The sequence below is a fragment of the Nasonia vitripennis genome (assembly GCF_009193385.2).
Source record: "Nasonia vitripennis strain AsymCx chromosome 5 unlocalized genomic scaffold, Nvit_psr_1.1 chr5_random0008, whole genome shotgun sequence".
Classification (NCBI taxonomy): domain Eukaryota; kingdom Metazoa; phylum Arthropoda; class Insecta; order Hymenoptera; family Pteromalidae; genus Nasonia; species Nasonia vitripennis.
The window spans coordinates 408,702-425,523 of NW_022279659.1; the positions used below are offsets into that span (position 1 = coordinate 408,702).

The 16,822-nt window shown below is 42.3% G+C and overlaps 1 protein-coding gene across 1 annotated transcript in view; it reads right to left on the reverse strand.

Annotated features, from left to right (window-relative positions):
• white (protein) overlaps positions 1–16,822 on the reverse strand; it is a gene marked incomplete at its 3' end in the record, with an annotated part of 414,981 nt that overhangs the window by 385,672 nt on the left and 12,487 nt on the right.

The following is a 16,822-nucleotide window of genomic DNA, read 5'->3' on the forward strand; positions in this document are numbered from 1 at the left end:
AGGTCCTGATTGTCTGGATGGACATGAACCCACGAATACGTCCGCAGAAGCCTATGAAAGGTGATGCTGGGCGAAAAAAAAGATGTCTGCCTGGGCTTCAGTGTCCTCGTCCGGAGGTTGCTGCGCAGCGTCTAGGTGTCAGCGAAAGGGCCTGAGGGGTGAGATGGACGCCCTCAGGGATATCCTTGATATTGGTTGTCGGTGATGTTGAAGCCGACGACCCGGAGCCCTGGGTTGTCGGCGTTGAAAGGCGTCCTTCGTTGAGAATCCTCGGGTGTCGGGATGTGCCAGGACGTCGGAGCCGAGGGTGCGGTCGAAGATGATGCTGCGTGGTGAACTGCAGCTGCCAAGTCGACAATCCCGCTATGCTAGGTGGACGTCGGGAGGATGCTCCGCTGCTGGCAGGGACGGCTCGCTGGGTGCGGCAGAGCCGCTCGATGATTAGCTTGCTGAACGACGGTGATCGGCTGGCTACGATAACTGCAAAATCCGGAGCGATGAGCTCGTCGGCGATCGTCAGCGTCGTCGTTAGCGAGTTGTTGGACCAGCGATGCGCTGGTCTGCACGGCGTCTGTCTACACTCCCAGATAGGAGCTAAGGTAGAAAAAGGGGGACAGACCAGGTCAAGAGAAATGACAAAGTTGGATGTTAATTAAGGCTATGATGTTATAGACTGTACAAATAAATAGACTATATAAAGGTCTGTCCGCACCGGCGGCCAGGCCGGGACTGATTGTCGCAAGCAACTGAGCTGGTAAGCTCACCTCGCTCTCGCCACGTCGTGGTGCTCCGCTAGGTGGCGCGTCGGGCTACATCTGCTGCACGGAGAGACCTTTTCGTTGAAAAACACGATGAAACTTGCGCGTTGTTTATTTTGACGAACAGTCACCGTAAAACAGTGTGCGCGCACGCAAAAAGCCGGTGCGATCACCAAAATTTTCAGTGATCGCCGCACTGAAATAACAGGTGTTGATGCGCGCCATTTCGCGTGCATTAGAAAAAACGCTGATCGCACTGTCTTTTAACACACTTGCTAAAACATTCACTGTTATTTTCAATGATTCGGGCTCTCCGTGTGGTAGGAGGGGACCCCACATGTATACAAGTACGAGTCTTGTATGAGTCTACTTCTGCAGCTGGCGTAGCGCGCATGCGCTACACGAGTGCCGCGCTCGAGCCACATGCTCTCTTAACCCCAAATTCTTACCTACACACAATTGTTTAATTTACTAATTTCACGCTGTAAAGTGGGTTAATTGTTAAATCGTATATTTGTTCATCGATAGTATAGCATCGTGAATGCGTTATTTGTGCTGTAAATGAAGTTTATTTGAAGTTTTTTACTTTTTTAAAAATTTCTCCAGAGGTCCGCCAACCGTGACTAAAAACCGTAAGAAAAATAATAGGAATTTTCGCCAACCGATACTGAAAACGTTGGCCAAACCTAGAAGAGTTGGCGAAGCAATGGCAAACTATAGGTGACGATTTTTCCAAGGTGGAGTGGTATAGTCAGATTTTCAATTTTGAGGTTAGGAATCCATTTTTCGTAAGTATCTCGTTAAGGAAGGCTTAACGCGTAAAACGAACGAAATTTTCGCCCTATACGTGGGGTCTCGGGTATCGACCACCTCGTGGGGTGGTATAATCAGATTTTAAATTTTAAGGTTAGGAATTTATAATCTGATTATCATTCCACTAGGAAATCAATATTTGGAACCCCATGTATGGGGCGAAAATTTTGTCCGTTGTTCGCGAAAAAGACTTCCTAACCTTAAAATTGAAAATCTGACTATAACACTCTACCAGAAAATCAATATTCGAGACTCCAATTCCTTAAGGAGATACCAACAAAAAACGGATTCCTAACCTCAAAATTGAAAATTTTGATCCTAAATTTTGGTTCAGCGGTAGTCAAAATCCGACGAGAAACAAATTTTTATATCAATATAAAGGAAAAACACGTGTGCAATGATCGGCCATTTTAAATTTGGGATCTCAATTTTCCTTTAGAGGTAGTCAAAATCCGATTTAGAGCCATATAATGGAAAAACACGTGCAATAGTCAGCCGTTTTGGATCGGCCATTTTGAATTTGCGATTTTAAATTGTTGCTCGTATAAGATTATAAATTTTAACAACGGATGCTTTTATTGATGCATTATTAACGCTGAGCCCGCAATCCGAGTTTGTTATTAATTCTGATCATGGTAGAATCAAGGTTGATATCAAGGTTGAATTAAGGTTGTATCAAGATTGATATGATGACCTTGATATTTTCAACAGATCGGACAACCTAAGCAATTTTGTTATTGTATATTTAGATGAAACGTTCTTGCTAAAAAAGTTCGATAGAAGTTGATAGAAATCGATAAGATTAACTTCTGATGCAAAAAATTGTATTAAAACTTAGACTTTCCTAGTGGAAATAGATTTTGTGCTGCTACCAATCCAAAGGATCCGGGTTCAAGTCTTACCAACGCTAGAATTATTTTTTTATTAAATTATTTATTGTTAGGTACTACTGGGACAATACATACGATATGACGTACGATATAACGGCATTGTGCAGTGACAATGTTTTGGCGCGCAGGCGGCGGGATATACCTCACTGTGATGAAGTGTACCAAAGTGAGCCACACTGTGCCATACTGTGCCACAATGAGCCATACTGTACTACAATGTGCTATACTGTGCCAAAATAGAAATACATATATTATTTACATCTGTAAAGCACGTGCATTACACTGTGCCAAAGTGTTTAAAAGTGTGTAAAAGTGTGCCTAAGTGTGCCATAGTGTGCTATATTGTTTTACTTATCCAAATTTGAATACTTTGGCACACATTGGCATATTTTGGCACAATTTGACACCCTTCGCCACATTTTAGCACACTTTGGCACATTTGGCATATTATCCCTGTTGAAAATAATGACGTTATTTTATAACGTCATTGACTGACGTCATTGACTGATATCATTAAATGACGTTAAATGACGCCATAAGATGACGTCATTCGTCGCTACAAATTGGAACCTTTTATGACGTTATTTTATGACGTCATTATTTTTGACAGGTTGTACTTCTAAAACCCAGATTTATATATTTTATAAAGTTATATTTCTAATGTGTGGAAATTTATATCAATAAAGTATGATTAAAATTAATAGTATTCTTAGAAATAAAAATACAACTTCAGGCTGATTTTAAAGGTTAGGGGCTTTAAATGTTGAATATGTGTAATTGTAAATATAATCTGTAAGAGTACCCAGATACAAGTATAATTCTTATAATGGCACTTGGCTAGCTATATATGGCATAGTCACGAATCTCTAAACAGTATTCTGTATTGATATTTCAACAGAATCAGTTATACATTTTTAATTATCCAAGTTTGTTTGTAAAAGCTAGTAAATTATATAAATTCTGTACAAACTATCTAAAAATTTGAAATGCTTGTAAAATAGAACGATTCACAATGAATATATTTTCTACTCTGTACAGAATTAATGCACATAGAATAACGACCTTGAAGTAATTGTTGAATATACTGATACACAAATACAAAAATATTTTAACCTCAAATACTGAACTCTTACTATCTTGGTAAAATCCCATGTAAAATATTTTCACAGGCATTATTAACATAAAAATGCATGTACTAAGTTATGTTATAGTCAATCAGGATATAAAAAGAAATTATAAAATTTCTATTAATATAAAAAAATTGTTTAAATGACAGTGAAACTGTTCATTATTTTTTTTATGAGAAAAGCAACAAAAAGCTTTCTTTGTTAGAAATTAATAGTAGGTAATTTTGTTTTGACAAAATAATGTGACGCAATAAAAGTAAAGATAAAAGTTCAATTTATTTTACCTGTATATTTACATCTTAATTTGCTTCATCATCCAAAATTTCACAAATGCGTTGTTCACAAAGTCATTATAGATATCAATATCATCAGCATCATCATAATCATCATCATCATGATCATTATCATCTTCATCATCATCATCATCTTCATAAAATGAATTCGCATTAAGAGATATGTATGAATTGTTGGAATCGTTACTTTCATAAGACATCTCTACATCGCCATTAATTGAATGATTTAAAAGGTTGTTGAATCTTTAATGATATTTACATCCTGCTCGTGATTATTCAGGATTTCCTGATCGTTATCACAGTCTGAGTCACTGTCACTACTTGGAAGCTGTAATCAGAATGATTGTGACATATTACACTTAATGAAAAATAAATAAACAAAAATTATGTTAACCTTCTGATTAATGTATTAACTAACCTGAATATTACATTTTTTCTTGGATCTTAACGTTGATTCTGGTATAACTTCTTTATCGTTAGTTAAATATTTCTTATATCGCCCTATTTTCCGTGCTTTTAGCATTTTCTTAAGGTACGCAAGGACAGTGTTAGCTGCAGAGTATACCGAAATATAAGATCTCAGAGTCAACCACAGTGCACATCACTATTCACCAGCACATTCATCTTCCAATTGCACAGTCCCACGAGTGAGTCGGAGTCCTCGAACAAGAAGACAATATAACGTCTGGCACGCGCTTCCCTCGGGCCCTCAGAATCGTCGTCGTGTCGTCGCACCAGGACACACAAAGTCCTCTCTCTCTCTCTCTCTCTCTCTCTCGGGCTAGGCTGGAAGCCAAGAGGAGGCAGGGCTGCCGAACGTTCGTCAGGGACGGGAGATTGTTCGTACGCTGCAACGATGACAACGAGCGTGCCACCGTCATCACCACCGACGCCGAGCTGGATAATTTTTTAGCTCGGATCCCGCTCGCCGTAAACATCACTCCACAATGAAGCTTCCACACATACATTTCAACCCATCACGTCCGCCATCAAGCTCATCCGCCGTGTCTTCATCGGGTTCTAAGGTATCTCTGTCTGAAGGTCTAAGGTTCTGTCATTTTAATGCGAACTCTCTCACGGGTCACATTGAGATGATCAGGCTCTTTTTATCTACTCGCTCTTTATTCCACGTAATAGCTGTTACTGAGACCTGGCTAAGCGAGAAGGTGACATCCAGCCCTTCGCTGGATGATTACCTGCTCTACAGACGAGACAGAAACAGAAACGGTGGAGGTGTGGCCCTCTATATACACAAATCTCTGACGGTTAGTGTTATTTCATCATCCGTCGGTGAATGGTCCGGCAAGCCAGGCAAGCCTGAATACCTCTTTTGTGAGATATCGGCCAAGGGAGTTTCTCCCATCTTCGTGGGGGTTGTGTATCGTCCACCTCATGCTCCTTTTTTCCAAGGCTCTAACTTTATTAACGAACTAACAACTCACATGCACAACTACTCCACGAAGGTTATAATGAGGGACTTTAACTCTGACCAACTATCCTTATCTGAAGATGCCAATTTCATCAGGGCCTTCATTGATGAGAACTCTCTTTCGTCCGTTCCCTATGGTGCCACGCACCATAAACAGGGTTCTGACACCTGGTTTGATCTGTGCCTAATCGACGAGCAGGATCGCCTGCAGTCATACTGGAAGACAGACGCACATTTCATTAACGGACACGACCTTATCACGGCCACTCTCGACGTACAGATTCCACGCTACGTACCAAATACATACTCATACAGAAACTTTAAAGGAATCAGCGCTGAGAAGCTGAGAGACTTTCTTAGCGAATGTGACTGGTCATCTCTCACGACTTCATCACTTGACTGCATATCTTTACTTAACGCTAACCTCACTAACGCCATCAACCACCTCGCTCCATTGCGGACTATGACACCAGGACGACAACGTCACCCGTGGTACACTGCGGCTCTTCGTGGCCTTGTATCCGAGAGCAATAGACTTTACAGGCGTTTCAGAGACTCCAGGCTCGAATCAGATCGACGCGTTTACAGATTAGCTAGAGACTATGCTCACAAACAAGTCGAGGAGGCCAGGCTGAATTATTACTATTCACGCCTGTCCACCTTGACCGATATTGCTGAGATTTGGAAAGAGCTGGATAAACTTGGAATTTCTGCCACCAAGGCCCCCTTACCATCTAGATTCACCACAGATGAACTCAACACGCATTTCAGCGCGATCTCAAATGATCCGCTGGCTCCTGCTGTTGAGGATTATCTTGTTATCCTGGAAAGTCTTGACCTCCCGGAACATTTCGAATTCAAACCTATAACGGAATCGGACGTGTTGGCTGCGGTGTCGCACTTTGACACTCAGGCCAGGGGGAGCGACGGCATCCCACAGGTTGTCATCTCAAAAGCTTTGCCGGTTCTTGCTCCCTCACTAAGTCATATTTTCAACCTGTCCCTTAGCGAACCCTGCTTCCCATCTGCCTGGAAAATGTCACTTGTGCGCGCACTCAACAAAGTCAGTTCACCAACAACCCTGACTGATTACCGTCCGATTTCACTTCTCTGCTTTCTTTCCAAGGCTCTGGAGTGGCTAGTGCACAGGCAAGTCTCAGAATACCTTGAATCAAGGCTATTACTAGATAACCTTCAAACAGGCTTCCGCACTGGTCACATCACTCAGTCTGGCCTAATTAAGCTAACTGATGATGCCAGAGCTGGGATAAACAAAAAGAAAGTAACACTACTCCTTCTCTTTGACTTTAGCAAGGCGTTTGACACTGTGTGTCACGTCAGGCTCCTGAGAAAGCTATCCACCTTTGACTTCTCAAAGCAAGTCATCCGCTGGTTTGCCTCCTACCTCTCTGGTAGAGAGCAGGCCGTCGTTGGTGACAATAACGAACGTTCTTCTCCTCGGCGTCTCAACATCGGCGTCCCGCAGGACATCAATGACATCGGTTTCTGCCTTGATACCGATGTTTTCCATCTCATCTACGCGGATGACTTGCAAATTTACAGTCAATGCCACCTCGAAGAGCTCGATTCTTTATCAAACAAGATGAGTGCCAATGCTGAGAGGATTACTGGTTGGGCTGCACAGAATAAGCTAAAACATAGTGTTGCTAAAACTAAAGCAATTGTCCTGGGCTCTCCCTACTACATAAACGCATTACCCTCAACAGCTAACACTTTCATTAACATAGGGGGTACCCAGGTCAGCTTTGAATCTTCCGTGCGTAATCTGGGATTGGTGCTCGACTCTAAGCTTACCTGGAGGGAGCATATTACACAAGTGTGTAAGCGTGCTCACACACTAATGTATAGGCTTTACTTTTTCAGGAAAAGCACCAATCTCAGGTTGCGCAAGCACTTAGTGCAGGCTCTCCTGTTTCCTCTTATAGACTATTGTTCTCTCGTATACTGTGACCTGACGCAGGAACTCGACCTAAAACTTCAGAGGCTCGTGAATACAGGAATTCGGTACATCTATGGTGTAAGAAGAGATGAGCACATCTCGCCATACAGGCGGGAGTTGCAGTAGCTAACCACTGCCGGACGCAGGAAGTATTTCACTGTTTGTTTCCTAAGAAAAATGTTTAACACAGCCGTACCATCATACGTACTGGCATACTTTGACTTCCGCGTGACACTTCGGCCTGTTAGGGGGGAGGTGATACCTCTGGATATTCCGACATTCGCGACGGAGACGCTGAGGAACTCGTTTCATATCAGCGCCTCATACCTATGGAACAACCTACCATCTCACATTCGTAACACTACATCTGTCTCAGGTTTCAAGAGACAAGCTAAAGAGCACTTTCTTGAGCTTGAAAATACAAACACTTGAATCGCTTGTACACATTCACTCAAACGCACACACACACGCTTGTACACATTCACTCAAACGCACACACACACGCTTGTACACATTCACGCAAACGCACACACTCACACACTCTCGCTTAACCCATCTTCACATTATCATACTATCACAATACACATTTTTGCTGTACTACTATTCCTGCTGTATACAATTTATCGTACAACATATTGTACGCCAAATAAATCTAATAAATCTAAAAATCTCTCTCTCTCTCTCTCGGTGAGTATAGTAGACGTGCTTCTGCTCGCTCCGGCTTCAGCCTCGAATTTCTCTGCCCTTGAATGCCTTCGGGCTTTTTTTTCTAGATCCTTACATGCGCCTTTCTGCAAGCTGCCGAGTCTGCTAATTTCCATTGGCCTCAGTTCGGTGCTTGTTGAATAAACGGGATCTGAATCTGTCATCGAGCCACCACAGAGAGCGAGACCCCCCGCAGCCATCTTGGCATCACTCGGCACCTTCTGCAATTTTCTCGGAACTGTCCACACCCGACCTGGAAGAATTCCTGCTGCGATCATCCTCCTCAGCGCATTCCACGGACATCGTCTACGCCTGCTCCGCAAATCTAGTGCGTGTATCCTGAGTGAAGTGACTACAATCGACTTTGCGTGTTTACGTGCTAACTCAGCCGTAGCCAGCATGCTCGCTAGTTTAGGTGCTTGTTTTTAGTGTATGAGTTCTTAGCCGTTTACATTGCAATTTATAGCGTGCGTACCCTAGTTTTAATTTTTCGAGTGCTTTGTCGGATCAGTGTAACGTGTGCGAGCTGCGTTCACAGATAATTGTGCGTTTTGTAGGTTAGAGTACCTGACCACGTGGCGACTGAATTTTGCACTTCTTGCTTTTTCAGTGTAAGTTCTCGCGGAGTGTGTGCCTATCGCCCTTGCCAGCTTCGCTGTGCTCACTAAAATTTGTTTATCGCTTGTATACTATCTGAAAACGCCCCCGCAGAAATTTTGTTTTATCTGACCGTACGCTTACCCGTATCACTGTGTATACGGGTGTAAAAGGACACTGTAGTACCGACGTCAGACCGCTAGCAGACCACGTTCACTTGTCACTCGCAACCTTTGTTTTCAGGCTTTTTTCTGGACTATTTTTAGTTTTTCTTTCTTCGGGCGCACATTTACTTAGTTTTAATTTTTAATTTTATTTCGTATTACTCCCACTTTTGCCTCAAACCTTCTAGCGCTACTGATGGTAAAGTGTAGAAAGTGTTCGAGAAATGTCGCCACTGTTTCTAAGTCTTGCACGACTTGCGGCTCTATTTTTCATGTCACTTTTCCTATTGGAAAGCTGTCCGACACGTGCTGTAAGGCCCTCGTAACCCTAGCTGCTGACACACAAGTCGAGCCCACTCTGACCGTGCAAAACCACCCATCGAGCATTGCGGCCTTAATTTCCGATTCTCCTTCACCGCTGAGTTTTGCGGCGACCTCCGAGGCAGGCAAAAGGCTTCTCTCGCCACCATCGCCATCCGAGCTGCTCGTGTCTAAGCAGACTAGGCGCGAATTTAGTTCTTCTTCCGAAAGTTCAAACGACAGTCACAACATGCCCGATTCAACCGCAGATGAGGCCCCGGTCTGGTTTAAAGCCTACTTAACCGAGTATAGGAACGATAATGCCGAAGTTAATCAGCGCCTTAACAACCTCGAGACTGGCATGCGCAAAACTGTATCCAGCGTTGTACGAAATATTGCGCTTGTAGATTCCTGCGAAATAACTATTTCCGGACTTTCGCCCGACACCAGCATTCAGCCGCGCGAATTGGCACGCAAAGTATTCGCGGCTATAGAACTTGAATGGCTGCTCAACTTCGTCATTCGGTTTCGCGACTGGCCTAAAAAGGCCTAGGCCAACGAAGCTTCAACCTCGTCGCGAACAGAGCCAGGATCGCGCACAATCGTTGTCAAGTTCATGTCCGCCCCGCTCAGGGACTCAGCGCTAGAAAACGCGAGCCTCCTTGATAAGACCTCTTTTAGGGTTGATAGAGAGGGCCAGGCCGGTGGAGGAGTGGCTTTTTATGCGCGAGACTTTTTCAAGGTTAAGATTCTTGCGCATTCAGGTGGCAACATTACGGAATTTGTAATAGCTGAATTAATATATAACTCTGCCCACCCATCACACTTTTTCCAGTGCCTAGCCCCGCTCCTGCCTCTTTACTTAAATGCCGTTGTAACTGGCGACTTCAACACTTCGTTCTTCTCTTGAATCTCTCTCGCTCTATCTGGTGCCTTCTGAGCCTACACATCATGTCTTTCGGTACGATCACCCGCCCTCTCATACGTGGCTTGACCTTTTCATAGTCAATTGCAGGGACTCGGTTGTAGCCCTATGTAAATCCGACTCGCCGTTCATCGCTGGTCACGACTTCATTGAGTTGACCATACGAGCAGCCAAGCCCCCGGCCTGTGAGAAGGTAATCATGTGCCGCAACCTGAAGAAAGTGGACTCTGCTGTTATCTCAGCCGCTCTGTGCGACATTCTTGCCCCTCTCGCTAATCCATTTCAGCACGGTCAAAATCGTTTTCTGACCGCATCTCCAACTTTGCCAGTGACGCTCGGGCCCTGTCCTGCGGATACGGATGTATTCCAGCGGCACATTACGTCAGCGCTTATTTCTACCTACGATGCAGTCGCCCCTCTTCGTAGGATCACGCTGTCGTCTCGGAGAAAACCCTGGGTCTCCCCCGCGATCGAGGCGCTCATGAAACGACGTGACGCGGCACACGGCCTGGCGCGCTCCTCGGGCATCCATAGCGACTTTGAACGCTTCCGAGCGCTCCGATCTGAGGTATCGAACCTCCTGGACACAGCTAAAAACGAGTACCTAGCAGGCAGGCTAGTCTCAGCCCCAGACTCGAACTCGAAATGGCGAGAACTTCGTTCGATTTACATAACCTCACCTCGCCTACCATCACCTCTACTTTATTTTGATGCGGATGTGCTGAACAGGCACTATGCTGCTATAGTTAACAGACACACGCCACTCTTAGGCCTTCGGCCCGTTACTTTGGCCGAGGTGCGTGATTCTGTCCTCAATGCCTCTTCCAAAGCTTCAGGGGTCGACGGGATTTCAGTTCCCATGATTAAGGCGGCGCTTCCCGGAGTACTCGATCACCTTACTGATCTTGTAAATGCCTGTATATTAAATGGAACGTTTCCGACCGACTGGAAGAAAGCCCTTATCGTCCCCCTGGCAAAGAGTAAAACTCTGACTTCGCCTTCGGACACGCGCCCTATTGCGCAGCTCCCTGAGCTGTCCAAGGTCCTTGAGCGCTTAGTCCACTCCCAGCTTATTAGCTACCTTGAAGCACACAGACTCCTACACCCTAGACAAGCCGGCTTTAGGGCAGGCCACAGCACTCAAACGGCTTTGTTGGGTGTTCTTGACGACATCCGTAGGGGCATCGACGATCGAAAGCTTACCATCCTCATCTTATTTGATTTTTCAAAGGCCTTTGACTCGATCCCGCATGCAAAACTGTTGGCCAAACTAAAAGCAATGGGACTCCGAGAGCGCTCGCTTCGCTTTTTTTTTAACTATCTAGCTGACCGCTTTCAGGCCGTGATAGATAAGGGTGGAACTGCCTCTGATTGGCTAAGAGCGTCCTCGGGTGTGCCCCAGGGGAGCGTTCTTGGACCGCTGTTATTTGCAGTATACATCAACGACTTCCCACGAGTTCTGCAGGAGGCGGTGTTTAGTTGTGCGAACGATAATGGGCTTCTCCTTAACCTCAACAAGTGTAAGGCCATGATTCTAGGCAGTCAATTTTATGTAAGCCGCGTTGATCTACCTACGCTGCCCAAAATCACTGTTGGTGGTGTAAGGCTTGACAACGTTTCCGAAGCCTATAACCTGGGTGTCTGGCTCACACCCTCTCTCGACTGGCAGCTCCATACTACGAAGGAACTGTGTAAAATCTACGGCGCGCTATATGCCCTCCAATTTTACAAACATGCCCTCGCCAAAGACATCAGAAAGGATCTCGTCGAAAGCCTGGTTTTTCCCTGTTTTGACTACGCCTGCGCGGTATACCACGATATCGATGCTACGCGGAACCAGAAGCTGCAACGTGCACAGAACGCGTGCACCAGATTCATTTTTGGCAGTATCCCGTTCCGCGCCCATGTTACACCCTACCGTCTCGAACTCGGCTGGCTCTCGGTCATGAGGAGGAGAGAGTTCCTGCTCGGTTCTCTCGCCTACAACGTCCTGGCATTTGAAAATCCCATCTACCTCGCCAGCGGGTTCAAGCGTATCACGCTCGACCTCTCTGTTCGACGTTCTGAGCGTAACCCACCCCAAGCGCTGCTCTATTCTGCCCCGAGAACCGAGGCACTTAAGCAGTCTTTCGTTATCACGGCATCCTCTCTAATAAATTCGCTGCACCAAGCTGAGTTCTCGCCCGACAAAACTCTCTCTCTCTCTCTCTCGTTAAGGCATCTGCAAATCGAGCAGCTGCACCCGCACCATTTCCAGATTTCTCGTCCAGAAAAATACATGCACCTTCATAACTGATGAAACTGAGATTGCCATGCTATCATACCAGCTTTATCATAAGGAAGGTGTATCAAAAGTTACAAAGAGTGCAAGAAAAGCTTTAAAGAGGAAGCTCTACAACTCTGACAATGAAGCCAGTGATACAGATCAAAAAATAAGACTCTTAAAACTAATCCAAAAAAATCAGAGAAGACTATAAGCAATTAGCCAAAAAATTATTTGAAGAAACTGTGAGTTGATTTTTATATTATATCGATTACTCATTTTGATGTTAATGCAAAAATGTTCAGAGTGCAACTTTATGTATATATAGGATGTTTCAAATTATACCTGCAGTTTTTATAACATTTGCAATGCTTTAAATAATTACATCTTTCCATATCGTTACATTTGCTTGTATTGTAAATTTGCGCTGTAGCTATTTCAATATCCATATTAGTATCTCATAACACACGTCCAATCCTTACAATGTTTAAAACATCCTAAATGATATAAGAAGACGTTTTGAAACAATGTATATATATATATATATATATATATATATATATATATATATATATATATATATACATTGTGAGCCATTTGATAATTATTTAAATAAATACCTGTATCATTTTTAATTTGAAGGAAGAAGACAATGACTCTGATGATAGTCAAGAGAATTTTACAAAACCCAAAGACTCTGTAGATGATGAAATTTCAGACTTTGAAAATGATGGTGGAAAAGAAAAGACTGAACGGATTACAACCGAAAACAAAGAAAAACTTAATGACAATGATAATGAGAACTATGATGATGAGGACAATGATGATGAAAAAGAAAAGAAAGACCAAAAGGAAAAAGAAAATAATGATGGAAACGATGCTACTGAAACTGTCGATAATGACACTGTTGCTTTGACTGCAGTAAGTTGAATATTTTCTCTACAACAATTTTTATTGCTTCTTAAAATTGTAAAAATATTTTGAAATTATATTTTAGAATCCTCACACTGCATCGCCATCTAAATCAAAAAATCCCCGAAAAAGATACCATAGTTGCTGCTTTACTTAAAATAAACAGTGTCATAGCCTGCATGATATCTATTTTTAGGAATTTAAAAATCTTAAGCTTTTTAAATTATACCATATTCTTTTAATTTACTTCAATTTTCCTTATGTTTTGAGTTTATATGTTAAAAAGTTTGCTTTCTCATTTTTATTGCTCTATCGCCAAAGAACATCCTTATATGTAAATTAAATACTGCTTGTTTTTTGGTGTAAATCGTAGTCATTAACATTATCTTAAGAGTGTGTTCAGTAATCTTTGCGTGGTTAATATTTTTTTGAAAGATATCGTGGTTTTTCATCAAGTGATTTTTAGTGTGTTCTAGAAATCAGTCTTAGTTTTTTGTTTGGTTTTTACTGCTTCACTCATCTTAAACTCATTTCAAAAAAGGTATCTTTAAGTCTAAGGGACGGATAACCAGGTTCCCAGTGCCTTTTGTATCTAGATGTGCTCGGCGAGCCCTAACCCCACCGTGGGCCACCCTGGCCACCTAGAGACTGTCTAGGCACACAGAGTAAACCTGCCTACAAAAAGCTATAGAGTGCACTACATGATACTCGAAAAAAAACTTGAAGTTGAATATTACTCTACAAGCAGTCCGAAAATAATAAAAAAGTATCCTGTAGTTTTCCAGTAGTTGAAAATTAGTTTACAAGCAGTCCGAGCAAATGAAAAAATATCCTGTAGTTTTCCGGTAGTTGAGCAATAGTCTACGAGCTTTTTTGTATTTGAGTGCTTTGTTGAATGCTTTCGTCAACGTTCGTGGAGCTGCGTCCGTAATACTTGTCCGCGATCCGTCTGGTAGCCTGTTAATAAAAGCCTCTAGCGCTAGCAACTCTAAGTGTAGCCGTTGGTCCACTGTTGCTTGAGCTTCAGTTAGTTCTTCTTTGACAGCTGCTATTGCATTGTTGATCAAAGCAGTTAGTCTTCCGTAATACTGTCGGACATTCTCTCCTTTCCTCATCGTGACTGCTTGAATTTCATTTAAGTAGTATTCGTAAGATCTTGACAGCGCAAAACAATCTCTGAGATGGTTCTTTAGAGTTCTTTAGGTTCTTTAGAGCGGCTAGCGTCTGTTTTGCCTTGCCCTTTAACCTGGATATCACAAATCTCAAAAACTAGGGTTCCTGGTCCGATGGTAGCAATGTAAACCTGTTTTCTACGTCTTGTATGAATTCTTTTAAATTTATGTTAGTCCCGTCATATTCTGGTATGTGCATGACTGTTCTAGAGATATTTTGTGTCTGACTTGCTTCCAGCACACTGCGGAACATGTCCAGCATTTGTCGGTCTCGTTCTCCTTGGTAGACATGATAAAATTGGTTCAGAGCCTTTATTCTGGCTTCCACGTCCGCAATAGCGAGAATATCCTCTCTGGTCTAATTTAAATTAATCGACATTTTGCTGATGCTTCGATCTAATCGCAAAAAAATTAAAAAATGTATATACATGTATATATATGTGTAAAATATATATATATATGTAATGTATATATATTTTTACATACACACATATATATATATTTTTTTGAATTTATATATATATATATATATATATATATATATATATATATATATATATAAATATATAAATATATATATATATATATATATATATATATATATATATATAAATTAAAAAATAGTAGTAAAAAAGCGAGTAAAATATATATATATAAATTCAAAAAAATATATATATATATATATTACTCGCGACTAAGCTGAGCAGCATAGACTCACGACACCTCCGCGGGCTCACTTGCTCGAGGACGAACACGTACAGCATACTGGGCTACGGGCCAGTCTTCGTACAGCCTACAAGAAGCTTGCAAGGAGCTGCTGCCTTTTATCCTCTCGCAATACGACTGATCAGTGGATACGTCACTGATTTCTTATACACGGACTAAAGAAACCCGTCATAATGTTTATAAAAACAAATCATTTAAAAATTTAATTTCTGTGATAAATCTATGTGTTGATATACAAAGATTACAATAATTAAACGAAAATTTATTTTCACAAAATATATATACATAAGATAGGGATGTTTACAAAAGACTTAGTTTTCCCAATTAAAGAATTTAAATATTATGTTGATATTTAAAATGAAACGAAAGATAAATACAGAAATAAATTTTTGTTCCCAACACGCGCATGAAATGGGCCTTTTTTTATACCTAAAAGTAGCGTAGAAAATCGTCCATTCCAAGCGTTTTAGAAAAAGTTTGAGCTCAAGCGGAGAGAGACAAATTTTCTCCCTGCTTGAGAAGTAGCGGGGAGAAATAGTTGTAATAATCAAGTATAATAAATCATATAAAAAATATGCAATAGTTAATAAACATGCATAAAATGTTAATACTATTATACATAATAATTTTAATGTTAGAATATATTGAATAATTAGGTAGCATATCGAAGCACGCATTAATATTATTGACAATATATGCGTATATTACGGAAGAAAATCATAACTTTTGTACACTTACTCATTTAATATTGTTTGAATAGTTAGTATAAATAATTTATGGTCAGTACAACTATTATAAATAAGTAAATGTTACAGATAATATAATTTAGTGGTTTATTTTTAAATTTTTATATACATATTGTAACGAGTTGAGCACCACAGCCAACTCGTAGCGGTATAAGTACCGCTACGCCGTGCCGAAACAGCGTAGAGTCGCGTGAGCGATAATAAACACGTGCGAATTCAGCAATAGGCACGAAAGAGAGAGCGAGCGCGCGGACTAATCCTTCAGATGCGCGCTCAGATAGCTCTTGGCCTTCGGAAGGTAAACACGGGACTTCGCTTATAGAACTCGAAAAACTTCGTGATACCGTGTGCTGTGCTGTGTCCAGCGGATCGAAATGTACCTTGTGAGTGAGTGAGACGCGGAGTCCGGGTATTCCTGACCTTGCCTAGCGGTCCAGCGCAGTGACCAAGTCTTGCGGCCTGTCCAGGAGTAGGATCGTCATCGACGAGAGAGAGAGAAGGTTTGTGTGGCGCGCAGTGCATGGGAGAGAGTGCATGTGTGAGTGTATATAACCCATGCAAAGGTGATCCGGCGCGCGCGACCTTCACGACGATACACGCGTGCGAGCGCGAATATTCTGACGTCGTGGCGAGTCGCAAAGTTGTTGGCGACTCGCGTATTATTATTTCATGATTGCAACTTCACGTTTATTTCCCGACTAGTAAATATAACCTTAGTCTTATTATTTTACGTGATTTGTCGTCATTTCAAAACCTCGCTCGCTTATTTCCGATCCCTGTGCCTTCCTGGGAATATCGCCGCCTCCGCGGGCGTTATTTATTAGTACTTATTTAACGCAGTTGAGCAGCCGAGCACGCGCCAGCAAAACAGAAGCAGCTGGAACAGCTGCATGCAACGGAGGTGTTTCGCGGGCGGAGTGGAGTCCTCCGCTGCATCGAGGGAACGCGATCTAGTCGTTTAACGAATTATTCGTTTATCGAATTTACACCCCGTTACAATATTCTATACCATAAATTTGTATATATAATAAAGGGAGCGCTA